We start from the raw sequence: 19,108 nt of genomic DNA on the forward strand, positions 1-19,108 counted from the left end.
AGCAAAATAGAATGGGCTTATTACTCTATGACTGTGGAGAGTTGGTTGGGTTGTTGGATTGGTTTGCTCAGAGTCTGTACTTGGTGCGCAGGGTAGGAAGATCGCAGCTGAGTTTCAGTGATTGCTGGAAATGTGGTTTGTGGGGTCCTAAGTTGATGCCTTAAGGCGAGGGTGAGCTGAGTCTTGTACAAACAGTCCCCCAGTTCCCGGTCTTTTTAGGCACCGCCTCTGCTGCCCTCTAACCTCGCATCATATGCATACATGAGGGAGAATTTCTGTGTGCACGTGCGTGTTCCTTGTAAACATTCTGGCAATGCCCCTTCAACTAAGCACTGCAGGTTTCAACATTTCTAGAGTCAGTAGCTGGTCTTGCATCTTCTCTGTGTGATTTCCCTGTTTCTTTTGATCTGACACATCCTTGGAAAGAACACTTTCAAGAAAAGCCACTGGCTGGCTATTTTTCAGCCTTAGGGGTTGTCCTACAAGCGGTCCTTGATGGAAGTGGGCTAAGGATGGTGAGGAACGGCAACTCCGCCTCAGGTCCAGACAAGCTCTTCCAGAGCTGAGCTGGAGAGCAGCCTGTTGTGAAAACCCACCCTTGTTTCTTATCCTCACAGGAGGAGCCTGGTTTGGGGACCGTGTATACAAAATGAGAGAAGCATGTATTATACCATAAGGTGCTTTTAAGTCAGTACCCCCAGGAAAAGGGAATAGAAGTTTGGAATCACCCTTGAATTGAAACTGAGAATGGTATTTTCCATAGACATTGATGTTTCATAGATTTTTTTAAAAAATTGGATATTTTCTTTAAAATTTTCTTGGTGGCTAAAGGAGATGGCCCATTGAGAAATTTTTCTTCCCTCACAGAGAGAAACTTGGCAAGTCCCTATATACATTGGGGAGAGACAAGGGGTAACATGGATAGAAATCTCCAGGGGAACTTTCCAAATACAAATGGCTTAAACTCATATAGGAAGCTGCCTCAGTGGTTTCTGATTGGTCCCCTGCTCTCTTCTCCCAGCTTAAACTTTGAAATCCCAAACACTTGTTCTATTCAGTTGCTGTTTTGTATATGAGTCAAAGTAAAAACCCTACCTCGTACAGACAAAATACCACCACCACAAGAACTTTCTTGAACTGTATTTTAAAATCAAATTTAACTGATTTATTCCATCAAAATGCAAACCCCATTTTATGTCAAAGCAAACAATCTCTGAATCACCAACTATCATCAGATTTAGGGGTGGAGGTGCAGAGACTTGTCTCTAAATGTGTTTTAAACCTATTAAAGCCAATGGTCAAGGAAAACAGCATCTGCCAAACACTAAAATCCTGGATGAGACACTGGGGCACAGTAGAAAAGGCAAAAGTTAAATATCAAGTGGCCAGGGCCAAGTCCTTAATTGCTCTATGCCCAATTTCATCTCTAAAATGGAAATAAAAAGACCTGCTCCCAGGATGTTAAGAATTAAGTGATAATTAAAGTTCTTCATAAAGCCTGCTACATGATAGATGCCATCCATTTTTGAGTCCCACACCCCATGCACTTTCTTAGATATTCAAGTCTCTACTATTTATTATACTGTCTTAAGCCATAAAGTGGTTTCCTCAAACACATCACAGTGTCACTAGAAACTTGTTACACTTATTTAGAGTTTGAGGAGAAAAAGCTGTCAGAATGGATCTGAGTTTGTGTTTTTATATTGGTAGCAATCATGTCACTCTGTAGCCTATTCTGGAAAAGTTATGGCTGGGAACTTCATATTTTCTTTAATTGAAAAAGTCAAGAATGGATAACTTGTGTCTATCCCTGTGAAAGTCCAATAAATCCAAATGACCCAAATAATCCCCATAAGAGTAATTATAGAACAATTTAAAGAGCTTCAACAATTCCTGGCCTGCTTTGGGGATGGAACCATCCTACTGAGAAGACTAGCATTGTCCTCCCAGCTTTGCCTTGACTTTGTTTTCTCAGCACAGAAAGATCCTGGGCTTTGCTCCCTCGCTCTACCATATGCTAACTGGGTGACGTTGGGTAATTCCTTTACCTCTCTGAGCCTAAGTTTCCTCCTTTGTAGAACATGCAAAGAAGTACATTCAGAATGCCACACGCAGGGTGATGGTGATGATGACCAGGCTGCACTTGTGTTGTATTTACTACATCCAACGCATTATCTAAGCACGTTGTATACAGCAACACATTGTACAGAGGGTAAATCAACGATATGTAGTCAACAAATATTAGTTCCTTTTCTCCTCACTCTCATTCTCAGTCCCCAAGCCTGTTTCTTCCTCCATCACATAGAGAGTTGCTCCACCAAATTGCAACCAAAATACTTGTTTGAAATATGATACCATCCCACCCCCTCAAACACAGACACACTTGCATTTAAACTGTCAATGGCTTCCCATGGCCCACCAAGGCCCTGCATATTCTGACCCCTGCCTGACTTTCCTGAGTGTCCCCAAACACTCCTCCTTGCGGGGTCTCCAGCCACAGGCTTTCTTGGGTTCCTCGATATTCTCCGTCTGACCACAGATTTTGGGGATGCTTCTTTCTCCCCTATGCCCCATTCTTTATGAACTCTAGCCTTTAACTCTCAGCCAAAGCGGAGACGCCATCCTTGACCCTCAGCTGACCATAGCTCTTAAAGAACTAGGTTTCTTTCCTTCAGAGCACCTATTCTAGTTTGCCATTGTGAATAGACTGATATAACTATTTTGTCAGTATCTATCTCCCTACTGGACTGAGAGCTTCATGAGAGTAAGACTCCCATGTAATTTTGCTCTCTGTTGTACCGCCATCACACCAACAATACCAAGTGCAATAATCACTCAGTAATTTTTATTGAAGAAGAAGATGACCAGTACCAAGGCTGTTGTATAGGTAAATCATAAAAACACATGAACAACATTCTGCAAAGCATTAGCTCTTATGTGAATGCTAGTTGTTTTAAATGTTGTGGGTTGGGGAGCTTTTGGTGGCCATACTTAAGGGATCTGCTTTAATTACCATGCTCTACTTTAACTTGAAAGAAGACACAACCAGAAAAAAGGGACAACTAAATAATGCTGATGCACAAACAGCACAAATAGGGTTTTGAGAAGACACTGGACTGTATTCCCTTCTCTGTGGACTTCATTAAGGGAGCACATAGGAAAGCCCCATAGGAAAGGATTCATCCAGCAAAATGGCTTCAGGACTAAGGGACCAAAATCCCAATCACGGTCAAAAAGAAACCATTGCAGACAGGACAGAGAGAATGGGGAGACCCACAGGAATGAGAGACCAGTGAGGTGTGAGGAACTTTGCCTCCTATTTGCTGATGGGCCGAATTTGGCACCTGACATGGGAGGACCACGTCAAATCTTACAAATTAGTAGAGGCACTTTCTCCTCCTAAAGGGTGATGTGCTTTGCCACATGCCAGATCCTGTCCCCACGTTGTCTGGTTGTGGTTCCCAGCTGCAAACCCTATCCATCCTTCAAAACTCAGTTTGAGTCAAGTCTTTCTAGGAATGCTTCCTCAACAACTCCAAAGATGGAGGTGTTTTTAGGAGTCACGTAAACCACAGTAATAGTGAGAAGAAGACATGAGAGAGAAGCAGCAATAGCTCCACGAAACCTGTGGATGACTGGCAGTGTAACTGTACAATCTCATTGGCTCCTCACACAATCTCTTGTGTCAGACGCCATTACCTCCATGTTACAGGTGAGGAAATTGACACACACCACCTTGCCCAGAGCCACCGTTAGGAAAGTGGTAGAGGCAAGACGCAATAAAAACTGAATAAAAACTCAGTGCTCTTGTCCCTGATGTTGCACATTTCCTCCTGAGGATCCGTGTAGGAATAGCCTTCAGGGTATACTGAGACAGCCTATGTCCATGTCTGTCTCCTGGTGGCCAGGAGACAGACGTGGACACAGGGATCCTACCCTCTTCATCTTAAGTTTCTGAAACCTGCTTAGTACAGAGCTTGACTGGGTAGATGCTCAAGAAATTCTTCTTAAATGAAGGACTGAATGGCAGAGTGAATGAACAAACTTACCTGTCTTCTTTCAATAATGCTCCTTCAAGAGGAAGAAACTTCTTGAAGCAGAGTATCTTCCAATGACACCCAAAAGTACAGCTGCTGGACGTCTCCATGCACACAGAGGAAAAAATACACATTTTCCTAGCTCTTTACTTTTAGAAGTAAACCATGCAGTATTTTCTATTTGCCAGGCACAGTTCCACTGTGTGTGTACATGGGTGCGTCTGCATATTCCTCACAACAATCCTATGATGTAGGTACTGTTACTGTCTTTGTGTGTTAAACATGAGGAAACCAGAACACAGAGAAGTTAGGTAACTTATCCGGGGTCACACAGCTGTTAAGTGCAAGGGCTAGGATTAGAAGCCATGCAGTTTGGTTCCAAGGTACATGCTAAGAAAGGGTTTTGCTCTGTTTTGTGCCTTTTTATATATTTATAGCATTCTTGTATTTCATGTTTTTGGAATTCTCTTCTTGGCCCCTTTCACGTATTTAGAACCAACCCACTCTTTGGGCCCATGTCAAACACACTTCCACCCACAGCATTCCCTAACTACTCATTTTCTCATTGTTACAAATACACACCTCCATTCAAAGTGTTAAATGCACACTGTGATTCTCTGTAACACAGAAATAATATTACACCACCCGAAGGGGTTATAAGGATTAAATGAGATACAACCTTACATTGTTTGACACTGCTTTACATTTAAAATTTGTTTTCCATTTTTATAATAGGTGAACTGCTCCTGCTTTCATCTAAGGCCAGCAAGTCCTCCCCCGTGAGCTGAATCTCACCCCTGACCCCTACTCAAGTCCCTTACTCCTGCACTCGGCCCCACCCCCTCTGCTATCACCACGTCTTTCCTCTCTACAGGATCGTTTGTGGCAGTCCACAAACATGCTGTAAGTCATCTCACTTTAAGGAATCATCTCCTGACCCTGTATCCCCCTCCAGCTGCTGCCTCATTCCCTGCTCCCCTTTCCAGAAAAATGCCTTGGAAGGGTCATCTACACGTGGTCACCATGTCTTTTCCTCCAATTTACTCTTTCCATCCCTCCACCAAAATGGCTCTTGTGAGAGTCACCAGTGACCACCTCACTGATGAGTCCAATGGTCCTCTGCCAGGCCTCCTCTACTACAGCTCTCAGCAGGTGGCTTGGACCATCGCTGCTTCCTTCTTGAGAGAGTTTCTTGTCTTGGCCTCAAGGCCCACACTCTCTGTTTCCTTCTTCCTCATTGGCTAGTCCTTTTCGGACTCCCCTACTGTATTGCTTATCATCTTCCTTACCTATAAATATTGGAGCCCAGGGCTCAGTCCTCTCCTTAATCTATGCTTGCTCCTAGGTGATCTCATGGTCTTAAATATCATCTATTCATTTTACATCTCTAGCTTCAACCTCTCCCTAAAATGCAGACTTATACATCTAACTGCCTACCCAATATTTCCACTTGGATGCGTGATAGAGATCTCAAAACAGAACTTCTGATTTCCTCTCAAGAAAAACCTGTTTGTCCAGCATTTTTCTCCGGGTCAGAAGACGAAAACTTTGTCCTCCTAGTTACTCAAGCCAAAAACCTTGGAATTGGCTTTGATTTCCTTCTGTCTCTCATATCCTTCTAATTATAAAGTAAATTCTCTTGGGCTTAAACTCCTAAAAATTATCCAGAATCCAATCACATCTTATCACATCCAACACTCAAACGTCTCTTTATCGAGGCCTTTCCTGGCCTTCCTATCTAAGGGCCTTCCTATCTAGAGAGTCTCACCCCAATGCTCATGCAGCATTATTTACAATTGCCAAGATACGGAAGCAATCTAAGTGTCCATCAACAGATGAATGAATAAAGAAGATGTGGTACATATATACACAATTGAATACTGCTCAACCACGAGAAGGAGTGAAATCTTGCTATTTGTAAAAACATGAATGGACTTGGAGGTTATCATGCTAAATGAAATGTCAGACAGAGAAAGACAACTACTGTATGATATCAGGTATATGTGGAATCTAAGAAAAATACAACAAACTAATGAACATAAAAAAGAAACAGACTCACAGATATAGAGAACAAACTAGTGGTTACCAGTGGAGAGAGGGAGGGGCGGGGCCATATAGGGGTAGGTACAAGCTATTGTGTATAAAATTAGCTCCAAGGATATGTTGTACAATATGTTAATATAGCCAATATTTTATAATAGCTATAAATGGAGTATAACCTTTAAAAAATGTGAATCGCCATATTGTGCACCTGTAACATATAATATTGTACATCAACTATACTTCAATGAAAAGAATAAAAGATTACAATATAGTCAGATGGAAAAAAAAAATCTCTCACACACACACACATACACACACACACACACACACACACACACACACACACTCCCCAGTTGCTTTTACCCTACTTTATCTTTACTCCATAGCACTTACCATTACCTGACATGTTACATATCCACTTATTTGTCACCAGTCTTTTCATGCTGTGGAATGTAAGCTACATGAAAGCAGAGGCATTCTCTGTTTTGTTCATTTTTATGTCTCCTGAACTTAGAACAGTTTCTAGTGCATAGTAAGCATGGCATAGATGCTTATTGATTGAAAGAATGGATGTGAATCAACATTTATATGAAGTCTTAGTGATAAAGTGGAAAGAGTGAGTTCTGAAACAAGATGAACCTGAGTTCCAATCTCAGAACTGAGAATTACCTGCTGGGTGATCTTCAGTTACTTAACTGGTATATTTCCTTCTCCAATAATAACATGTCCAGGTATTATTATGAAGGTAGAAAAAAAATGTTGGTAAAACATCTAGCATAATGCCCACGAATATTCAGTGAATTGGACTTAATATTGTTTTATTCCCCCACATTTACCACAGCTGTCACATATAGGCATTAAGCTTCCATGTGGATCGAATTTGTTGCCTCTCTACATAGCTGGCATTGATTGTGGGTTTGTTACATGCCAGACCTTGCATTAAATACTTTATAGTTACTACCTCACATAAATCTCACAAAAACATCACAAGTATTGGTAAGTGTTCTCATTTTACAAATGGGGGAACAAGGCATCAAATTATACAGTAACTTACTCAAAACCACACAGCTAATATGTGGTAGATCAGGGTTTGCACCCAGACTGCCTGACTCCAGCGTCCAGGCTCTTAGTTGCCCCATACTACTGCCTGCAATATTCAAGCATTGTTCTCAGCACGTGGAAACTGAAAAGACAGAAAAGATTCATCCCTATCTGAAGAAACTATGGTCTGGCGGGAGAGAGAAAGGCATAGGCACACAGCCCTAATGGTAGGTTTTAACCCGGGCTGTGCATGAGAATCAGCTGTGGCGAAGGGAAGAGGCTGTCTCTGCCCCAGACTCCCTAGAAGTTGGCCCCAGGAATCCTGGTTTTTAAAGATCCCCCAGATGAATCTCATGAGCAGTCAGAGGTCAAAAGCTGAGCCTATGATAAACAGCCATGAGTGAGGAATATATTCAGAGCTCAAGGGAAGAGCTCTGGGAGAAAGAGGTTGATCAGTTGTGGATCCCTTTGAAATGACAGACGAAAATCCTGCCGCTAAGAAGAGGTTGCCTTTGGTCAAGATGTCTGGCAGATAAGTGGCTGTCCTGGGAAGATTCAAGGTCAGTGTCATCTTCTTACACATTCAGTGGACCTCTACTGTGCATTTGTCTGCTTCACTGTAGCTGTGAATTTGCTTTCAAGATGTTTTATTCATGTGCTGGCTAAACCGTCTACCTAATGCAGAGAAAGCCATTTGATTTGGGGGGTTTTAGTTTTGTCACCTATAAAAAGGAGGGGTAAAAATGATGCACATGCCAAAGAGTTGCTTTGGTGAGTAAATGTGATAAATCATACAAAGTGAGTAGTGTGGTACCTGGTGCAATTTAAGAGTTAGCTGTTGTAATTATTAATATAATTCATACTAGTAGAAGCCCCTGAAATCAACTCCTGCCCTGTGCACTTTGGTACGATGTGGGGATGGAAAAAATCCTCAGCTAGCGGTCTGGACTAGTTTCTAGTTCTCTTCTGACATTGGTGTCTCTTGGGAAAGTGGCTAATCCCGCTGTGCCTTGGAGTTAAACGAAGATATAATAAAACCTGGTGGTGCTGGTGTGAAATTCAGTGAGAGGTGTTTTTGTGAAGTAGGTCCCCCTCTTGAGTCTTTGCATATGAAATCACCTTGCTGGGAGTGGTAACCCCATTTTGAGGAGCTTCTAATAAAAATCCATAAGGAATTCAAGAGTGAGTAAGAAATGGGAAGGACAGAAGATGATGTTTAAATAAAAACCACTGGGGCTCATGCACTCTGCTTATATTATTATCACATGGAGATAATTATCACGCAGTCCTGCATGGTAGTATCCACCCTTTACAGGTGAAAATACTGATGGAGGACTGGTGAGATGAAATATTTAGTTGGAAAAGACTTTGGCTTTGGAATCTGATAAACCAGAGTTCCAAACATGACTTCAAGTTATTTATCCTCTGAGTGTCTGTTTTCTCAGCTGTGGAATGGAGGTAAATAATGCTGCCTTTTCATGTTTATTGTAAGGATTAAAACATTGAGCTGCATATGCCCGGTAGCCACTTAATAGATGGTCCCTGTACTTGCTGTGACAGAACGTTTGTCCAGGTCTCACCAGTGGTAACACCAAGCTGGTCTGATTGCATATCCTGGGTTCCTGCCATTTCATCACGCTTCCATCAAAAAAAGCTTCGATTTTTCATTCTTTGATCCTTTCAACCTCTCTCATCTTTTCTGGTGCTTGCCTGTAATATACACACTGATTAGTGTTGTTCTTACTTGTGTTTCTGAATTCATTACTTGTCTTTGGTATTTGTGCCCCAAGGCAATTCCTTCATTTTGACTCAATTTTATTTATGAAATTTTATAAATCTAATAGAGAAATCACTGGCAGTGAAATCATCACTGTTGTTAGAGTCTGGCCCATTAGTTTTCTGAGTCATTGTTTCTTCACTGGCAGATTGAGTTGGGAGAAAAGATGGGCGGAGATGGCCAAGGCCTTTGTCTTCACAAGTGTCTGCAACAGCATGGTTAGTAGAGAAAGCAAACAGGAGGCAAATAAATTTGAAGACATACATGAAAGCCCTATCTGAATCCTATTGTTGATACATGGGACTGTCACTTACCTGAAAATGTTAGGGGCAAATTCATTAATCAGTGAATCTCCTTGCAAAAGATGTTATTAATTTATTTTTTCATTTATTTAAAAAGTACACTTAAAGCATATCTGTTATATATCAAATATTGGCGAGGCAGTGGGTTCACTGGTGGTAAAAATAAATGTGGTCTGTGCCCTGATGAAAGACAAGTAAACTCATCAAATGAATATAAACTGTGGCAAATGCTGTAATGGAGAGGACACGGAATCAGGACAAGGTCCAACAGGGGGTTGTAAGGCATAGGAAGATCAGGACACTTTCCCTGAAGAAGTATCACTTGAGCTGAGATCTGAAGGATGAGTGAAACTGAACTAGGCAGAACGAGAGAGAGAATCTTCCAGGCAGAGGAGAGAGCATGTTTTCAAGGTCTTGTCACCAGAGGGTCATGGTGAACGTGAGATCTTAAAGGAGGGTCGGTGTGGCTGGAGCACAGAGACCACGAAGGAGTTTGGAGGAGGCTGAGGCTGAGTGCTATGACCCTGCACGTCTCTGTGGTGTGAATGATGGGGTTTGGTCTGGATCCAAAGACCAACTGGAAATTATGAAATGGTATGAACTTGGGAAAAGAAATCTGACCATATTTGTAGCTTGAAAAGATTCTTTTGACCACTGTGAGAAGAGAGAGGCTAAGAGGGGGTGGACATAATTTAAGGAGTTAGCCACTCAAAACAGAGATACATGATTGCTTTGCTAGAAGCAGCCCTTATTGTTACAGTGCAGTAGACTTGTAGATGGTTCTGTGTACGCCCCAAATTCCTCAAGGTGCATTTGTGTAAAGCACTCTTATGACACACAAACCTGGCCATTGTCTTGACATCCAGACAAAGGAACTGTTATTCTTAATGAGCAACGGCAGGAACACACAAGGTTGTGTTTTGAAGAGGCAGTAAACATTTCAGGTATTGAGAAACAGTGTGTGTTTTCTTTTCCAGACACAACACTTGCAAAGCGTGGTATTTAGAAGGAAGAGAAAGGCTTTCTTAGGACAAAACCACTAAGAATGTTTTCATATCATGTTTATTCAACAAGAAATAGCTGCTGCATGCAAGCCTCTGGAGAGAGTGGTACATACGGTTAGCTGTGTATATTTATGTATAAATAGCAAGGTGGCCCTCTCAGGGGACAGTTGGCCAAAAGTCAATCTTAGCAAAAGTTATGAAGCCATGTCCTTCCTTAATTATAAATTCATCCTTTCATGGTCCTGTGACCCAGATGATAGAAGGTCTAAGCAGGTGGTGGGAACCCCAAATGCTGCAGGAGCCAAGCAGGTAGCATTAACCAAAAAGGCATGATATTGGTTATAATGAAATAATGTGTTTCAGTCCTGCCTAACGGCAACACAACTTAGTTGCAGACCAAAAAAAAAAAAAAAAAGGCAGAAAAAAGAAAAAAAAAATGCTAAGAAAGGAAAACAAAGCCAACCTTCCAACCCAGGCCTTTAAGCCATGTGTTTCCATCTTATTGGAAAGAGTCATAGAATTTCCCTTTGGAAGAAGACCACTGATTCAGGGACCTTTGCAGGGTCGGTGAACAGCCTTGCAACATTCCCAGTAAGACAGCAAAGAAGAGCTTGCTTCCTGCCCAAGCTGGCCATTTGACTTCAGGACAATGCTGGCCATGCCTCCATCCTTAAGTTGAGCTGAAATCTATTTCTTAGAACCATCAAGACAATTCTACATGTACACAAGAATTGTTTGCATGCCCCGTACAGGCTAAAGATTGTCATTCTCTCTTACAGGAATGTTGTTCCCCCAACCCCACGATCCTTTCCCTCACTTCTTTTAAGGCTTTGCACAAATGTCATCCTTCATATAGGCCCTCCTGCCTACTGTCTCTGAAAGGACATGCCTCCCCAGCCCTTAACCTTGGTTTTACTTCATAGATTTGCTCACTGCTTCACGTGATAGATGTTCGCATTTGTTTATGATCGTTTCCCCTTGCTAGACCATAAGCTCTATGAGAGCAGGTGCTTTGAGCCTTTGCTCCCCACTGTACCTGGCACATAGTAGGTGATGATAAGTGGTGGTGGAAAAGAAATGATGCATCATTGCGGTTGGCAGCAAGAGTAGGCAGGGGGTAACCCGTGAGGTTTTTCCTCCCTTCATCTAGGACAGTGGTTCCCAAATGCTAATGTACATAAGATCACCTAGAGTGCTTAGTTTAAAATGCAGATTTGGGGGCTCACACACTCTGCTGAAATTCTGAATCAGTAGAGCCAGAGTGGAGCCCAAGAACCCCCATTTTTAAGCCGCACTCCAGCACCTGTTGAGGAGGGAACTTCAAGTGCAGTATTTCAAGAAACACTATCCTACGATAACAGAGAGTAAAGAAGATATAAGCAACACCACTGAATGTTGCATGGTTTCCTTCCTCCATATGTAGCCCAAGATGCGGAAACTCTAGACTTAGCCTCAGGGAGGGATGCTGCTCAAGAGAACGGGGTTCGGTGCCCCGTTTGTAAACACCCTGATTCTAAACCTCCGTTGGAGATGGCATGACTGCAGACCTGCCAGTGATGGGTCTTAGAGGTGAACTCAGAAGCAAAGGGTCGACACTCATTTCCTCCCCTGCCTGAGCTCAGAGCCGTTTTCCGAATGGCTGAGGCAGCCTGTGAGCGGGGCAGGGGCAATTTGTGTCCAACCCGATGGGTAGCCAGAGCTGGAAGAGATAGGGCAGCCGTGTTCGGAGCCCCGCCCTCCACCTTGCAGAAAGATGAAGTGAACCGCCCAAGAGCACACAGTTAATTAGTGTAGAGTTGGAGTGAAACCCAACCTGTGGCTTCACTGCAGTGTTTTGGCCTCAGTACCCCCTTTGAAAGTGGTTTGACAGTTCCTAACAGTCCTGTGGATATGTTAGAATGACAGGCTGACCTGCATAGAGGCTCCATATGGCAGCAAGGGGAAAAAGCCTCCAGGATACCCTGTAAAGAGTTTCCTTCCTTTCACACACAGTCTTGATAAGCCCTCAGGAGAGAACCAGCTTTGAGGTACTTCTAAATGGCTGAGTGAGGTATGTGTAATGGCACTATTATTTTACAGTTTTTAAAAGGAAGCTTTTTTTCTTTGAAATTGGCTGTATTTACACACAGAATCAGCTGAAAAGACTATTATCTGGTATTAAGCTTTCAAGAATATTCTCATGAGTGCTATCTTCCCTGCATTGGGTACCTAATAAGATAGCTTAGTTCCAGGGTATGTAACACGTGTTTCTCCATATCGTACCTCTTCAGTGCCACTAAGTGATGGGTTGAACTTGACTGTTGAGCTCAGGGCTGAGGCTGTGGGGCAGTCAGACATTGCCTGCAGCAATTCTCTTCCAATGGCTCCTACTCCAGTCTCAGACACACCACTGTGCCAACTTGCATTTTCCTCTTCCCTGTCTAACTGACCTATGCAAAGCTTGCTCTACATGCTGGGAACAGCCTCCTCCAAATTCACTTCATTTGCACTAATTTCCAGTCTTCTGTTTGGAAATTGTATTTTTGGCTCCAATTCAGATAAAGTCAAACTGAGATGATAAATGGAAACGATCCTCTGGGTAAAGCAGTGGCCAAGGCTTTAGTTACAATTTTCTACTGATCCTCAGACATGCTCTGGGCATCGTACAAAGTTATTTTTTTGATATAGCACCATCAGATATTAGCACAGACCTCAGTGAACTGATTAAAGTTTAAGGCTCCCAGGGATACCCAGTCTTCATTTTATACAACCACTTCCCCAGCAAGACCCAGTTTTACAGTGTGGAAGAAGAAATGCATCTTCCACTCTATACATTTTAGCTCCTTAAAAGGTGGGCTCCCAAAGCTTCTAACTTAACAGGGTAAGTAACTGAAATAAGGTATGTTCCAGGCAGCTGGAACAGTGCGTGGGAATTAGCAGGGACTCAGTAAACATTGGTTCCATCGTGGTCTTCTACCTGCCTTTCTCCAGAGACACAACTGAGTATTGGCTCATTTAGTGGTCCATTTATTCAGTATTTCTTGTGCACCTACAATGTGTCTATCATGGTTTCTCATGGTTCTAGACACTGTGTATCTAGGGGTATGAAGGTAGATGGGTCCCTGCTCTCATGGCCTTTAGTTCTGGCGGGGGAGACAAGTGATAAACCATTATAAGCATTAGATAAGATGGGAACAAAAACAAAACAAGACCAAAATAAGGAAATTCAGATAGCGTTTAAATGATGACCTTGCATAGAGACACAGATGTAGAGAAAAAGCATATGGACACCAAGTGGGGAAAGCCGCTGGGGGGAGCGGTATGGAGGGGATGAATTGGGAGATTGGGATTGCCATATATACATTACTAATAAGAAAAAAGTATCAAATTGTACACTTGAAATATATGCAGTTTATTGTATGTCAATTGCATCTCAATAAAAGTTCTTAAAGAAAAAAAAAGGCATGCTTGCTCTCAAAGGAAATGTTAAATGTGTATGTTATTTTCATTGTGTCTCACGATCCATATGTTTTGTGAAAATATGTCACTGTTATTTTTATTTAATGTGGAAATTAATTGAATTACATCGTTTACCGTGTTTCACACACAAAAAATAAGATAAGTGGTGAACTTGCATATTACCTAAGTGCTGAAATACGCTCCAGATTGGTCTTCTGGCAAATAAGCTTCCTACCTGGTCTCCTTGGCAGCCCTCAGAGCATTCACAGTTCATTTGGGGTGCTTATTGGCCAGTATTTCTCAGGCCTCCAGTGCAGATCTCTCCTTTTATATCTGGTGCTCTAATTCTGCACAGAATGGTGGGCAGATGCTGCCAGTAGTGTGATCTTCTATAGAAGGAAAGCCCTCTGGGAGCTGAGGCTGCAGAACCCAGGGAGAGCATGAACTCATTCACATGTTTTTAAAGCCTCTGTGAGGGACCAGGCAGGGTTCAGGCTCAGGCTCAGGAGAAATTTCGGGAATGAAACAAAGCAGTTACTGCCTCTAACCTTGTGGTGCTTGCATTCTGGTTGGGGAAACAGATAATCACCAGTAGACATCAATAACCAGGAACTTTCAAATAGTGATCAGGGCTGGGAAGAAAATAAAATAGGATTAATAGCATAGCAAATGACTCAGGAATGGTGGCCTGATAAGAACAGGGTGGACAGGGAGAAATACATTTGAACTGACGAGAAAGAGCCAGCTGTGCAAAGAGCCCAGGGAAGAGCATTCCAGGCAGAGGGACCTACAAGCACAATGACCTGGAAGCTGAAATAAATTAAGGAATACTGTATCCATTTGCGGTAAACTTGGTAGCTTTCTTTAAATATAATTCTCTCAAATATTTAAGCCCTATAATTCATTATACTTTTCAAAGAAGCAGATTTTATACGAGTAGTTTAAAAACATTGGATTCAAGAGACAGTGTGCTTAACTCTACAAGGGAATAAGTTAATAATTTAGCCTTGGCGTCAGGCTGCCTGGGTCCAATACTGGATTTTCCATCCACCAGCTGACTGACTTCTGGAAGCTTATTTAATCTTTCTGTGCCCTGTTTGCTATCAAAGGGGGATAAGAATAGTGCCTGTTGCATGGAAATCTTTTGGTAATAAATTAAGGTGATGAACATACAGTGCTTACCAGCCCAGGGCAGGTACTCAAAGCATGTTGGCTATGGTAATCCTTCCATCATTTCCTCTAGAAGTGTACTTTCTTGATCACTTTTGCCATCTTTTTATCCCACCAGACACTCATTGAATAGATTTCTGAACAATAAAGTGGAAAATAGTTTCCCCAAATCTTTAAAACTTGGGCACCATTGAAATCCTTGAATAGTTTCCAGTGTAACTTAATAGAGGCAGGACTCATGAAATCCTCATGAAGTTGATTCTAGGCCTTGGATGATGCTTTCCTCAGGGGAGATGGTAGGGGCTACACTCTATCAATAGTGTTTGTCCATCATTCTTTTTCTCCTTTCCCTGCTTTTTCATAGCATTTATGACCACCAGTCATATCATCCCTGTATTTATTACGATGCTTAACCTATAAGAAGGAAGCTCTAAGAAAACAGACTTGTTTGCCTTGTTCAATGCACTATCCCCAATTCCTCTAACCGTGCTCCAACAGTAGAGTTCAGTAATTGCTTGTTAATTGAACTATGTATCTACATACTCCTGAAAAATACCAGGGAGTGGGTTGCTAATGGGTCAAAAGGACTTGCTTCTAAAAACAGTCCATATACTTAATGCAATCAGAGTTGCCAGCTTCTCAGAGACCCAGGAGAGCAATGATGCACTGGGAGGATCTGATCCAATAAATACAAAATATTACATTCATTTATTATTCATTTCTTCATTCAACAAATACTTGTTAGGTCCTGACTTCATGCCAGAATACTGGTATACAATGGTGAATGAAACAGACCTGATCCCTGCCCTCAGGAGATTAGAGTCTTGTAATTAATCCTACTAATTATTATATAAAGCGTCTCATCACTAGCTTTGGCAATATCATCTTTTCATATGAATCTGAAGATTAGAACCTAGAGAAGAAAATAAAACCTTCTGGCGGTGTGCCAGTGAGTGGGCAGTCAGGAAATGCTATTCCTGGCCTGACTCATCTCTCCTCACACCGCTCCTGGGGGACTGGTGCTTTGCAGTGCTGTTCTCCAGATGGCACACGTGTACACTTCCTCACGACACACAACAGTTCCTCTCTCACCCTACACACCCGTGCACCACCCACCACCCAATATAAAACTCTCATCCACACCAAAAACCCATGCTGAGGAACTAGAAATAAAATCCTAAGTGGCACAGAAGCATAAGAATTTGCCAGCCTCAATACCTCTTTACAGTACATAATATCACACCCTCGATTTGCCAGCTGCTTGTTTGTAAGACAAACTAGATTGTGTTGAGGAAAACTTTCTTTTAGGAAGAAGACAAAGGCAACTACTGCACAAGGAAATTTCAGAGTGTTTGTCGGCAGAGAATCTGAGTCCATAGATATAATCTCCCGGAGTCAAGCGTAGGTTCCCATCCTACTTAGTTTTTCATCCACAGGTTACTCACTTGGAGCTAAGTTTCCCTTAGATTGTGATGCCAGGAGTCACTGTGTCTTGAGTCTCGTCTGCTTTTTTTTTTTTTTTTATTGAAGTATAGTTTGATATACAATGTCATGTTAGTTTCAGGTAACAGCACAATGATTCATTTTTATATATATTATATATGTAATATATATACTATATATATATATTCTTTTTCAGATTCTTTTCCCTTATAGGTTATTACAAAATATTGAGTATAGTTCCCTGTGCTGTACAGTAAGTCCTTGTTGGTTATCTATTTTATATATAGTAGTGTGTATATGTTAATTCCAACCTCCCTCTCATCTGCTTTTAACACCATGGTGTCACCTATGTGAGTCTATGGTTTAGCCTCATTCATAGACCATTGATCCCACAGCTCCTTTTGTTATGATTTGTTTCCTGCATACATGCATATTTTTTCTCTCCAAAAACCTGTAGGTTCCTTGAAGAGTTGTATGTCAGCATGTTTGGAGTCAAGTTAGACTGCCTGGGTTCTCCTGACCCTACTGCATGCTAACCTCTCTGACATATAGTTTGCTCACCTATAAAGCTGGACTTATAATAATAGCTTTGTCTAAGCATTGATAGGAAATTAAATGAGCTAATTCACAGAAAGTGGTTAGCAAAATTCCCGACACATTTAAATTGCCTAATGATATTTGCTAGTGATCTCTTTAATATTTTGTGCCCACCATTGGCTGATCTAGACACAAAGTAAGCCATCACTAAATCATTACTGATTCAAAAATAGCCTTCCTAATGATATGATTGTGTGATTATATTTAATGGATTTTACATCAAGGCTGATTATCCATATACAAAAATAAGCACATTTTTTACCCCCAAGACATTAATATAGAAAAATAAAATTCTAAGAAAGCTTGTAGAACAGAAACAGTAATTTTTGAAAACACTTTGCAAAGTGCTTCAACATGATTCTATCTTTATGATGCCAAATAACCAGATAGAAAATTAAAATTTTAGCCAATCATCTTGACACCTGAACTGCTTTTCCATCAGTTTTCACTGACATTTGAGGTTGTGTAAAAACAGGCTCTGGGTCTATGTGGTCTTCTATCTTCCTAAGATTTTCCTTATACTTTTCTCTCTTCCTAGTCTCTTCTACTTCAAACTGTACACCTCTTCTTGGTGGTATACAAATAAGTTTCTACTTCACATGTAATTTTGTTTTTTGAATAACAGAATGAATTGGTCAAGCTAAGCCCCAAGACTAATTGACCAAGTAAAATCAGCCTTTCTGATTTTCTTGAACTCAAAGCCTTGAGAATCCACTAATAAGAGAGTTGTTCTGATAGAAGAAGAAGATATTCACAGTCAATGATCTGACTTTGGTTGGTCCTTCCTTCAGGGAAAGATGCTAAATTAGCTGAGTTCAGAGTTTGCTATTAAAGTTTTCTCTGGTCATCATGATATGAATCAATCTCTCTCTCTCTCTCTCTCTCTCTCTCCCCCCTCCTCTCCCCCCCCCTCCTCCCCTTCCCTTCCTCCTCTTCCTCCTCCTCCTCTACACTCCCTTCATCTCCTACCATCACTGATAACCGAAGGATTATTGGGAGAGGGGGGAAGTAACAGTGGTCCCAAGTTCCTCCTCATCCTACCTGGTTCCTTGGTTCCTGAAGTTCACTTGAGAAATTAAAATGGAATATTGTTTAGTATTGTGGCCTTGAGAAAGTAATTGAAATATCACAAACTTCAGATTTATAAAGTATGGACTGTATAACAGGATCTAATGCAGAGGGTTGGCATAATAAATAAATGAGGTAATCAAGCATATTGTCTGGCACCAATAAGAGACTAATATATCTTAAATCATTTTAATTAAAAGAAGTTGATAATAGTTCTGTAAGGAGAGAGTATAAGCAAGGGGAAAAATGGATTTTAAGCTTACTCTTTTTTTTTTTTAAGTAAAGAAGGAATAAACAAGGACTCATCCCAAATAAATGACATTTAGAGCAGCAATGGTGTCAGAGATTGGGAGTTCCTCTCTTTCATTCATTCACTTATGTATTCCTCAAATAAATAATGAGCACCTATTGTGTGTCACATTATTTTAGATGCTGAGGAAATGGTAGGGAATAAGACAGTCAAAAGAAAACATTTCAGTAAGTAAGGTAACTTCAGTTGGCTATATGAACTGTGAAGAAAATAATACAGGGCAATATGATAATGAAAAATTGTGGCCATAGATGGGATGGTCAGGGAAGCTCCAGACTCGAAGGCTGTGAGGTCAACAGCTGTATAAAAACCAGGGAAGAGGATCCTCTAGACAGAGAGAATAGTAAGTAAAGGGGACCTCAGGCAGCAACGAGCTTGCTATGTTAACAAAAAGGAAGCAGGGCAATATGGTCAGAGCTTAGCTATCAAGGGAGAGAGTGGGGAGTCCACAGTCATAAAAAAGAGGCAGGGGCCCAACCATGCATGGCCTCAAAGGCTATGATGAGGAGCTTGGTTTTTTTGTTTGTTTGTTTTCTGTTTTTTTGATCTTTATTGGAGTATAATAGCTTTACACTGTTGTGCCAGTTTCTGCTGTACAACAAAGCGAATCAACTGTATTTATACATATATTCCCATATCCCCTCTGTCTTGAGCCTCCCTCCCGAGCATCCCTCCCATCCTCCCTATCCCACCCCTCTAGGTCATCAGTAATCATCCAGTTGATCTCCCTGTGTTAGGCAGTTGCTTCCCATTAGCTATCTTCCCCACCTCCCCATGTCCTCAAGTCTGTTCTATACCTCTGCGTCTTTATTCTTCCTCTACCACTAAGTTCATCAATACAGTTTTTTAAGATTCCATATATATGCATTAAGAAGCTT

The 19,108-nt window shown here is 41.4% G+C and overlaps 1 protein-coding gene across 2 annotated transcripts in view; it reads left to right on the forward strand.

Moving 5' to 3' along the window:
• PPP2R2B (protein phosphatase 2 regulatory subunit Bbeta) overlaps positions 1 to 19,108 on the forward strand; it is a 470,158-nt gene that overhangs the window by 24,647 nt on the left and 426,403 nt on the right. The window lies entirely within an intron of this gene.

Source organism: Hippopotamus amphibius, chromosome 1 (genome assembly GCF_030028045.1).
Source record: "Hippopotamus amphibius kiboko isolate mHipAmp2 chromosome 1, mHipAmp2.hap2, whole genome shotgun sequence".
Classification (NCBI taxonomy): domain Eukaryota; kingdom Metazoa; phylum Chordata; class Mammalia; order Artiodactyla; family Hippopotamidae; genus Hippopotamus; species Hippopotamus amphibius.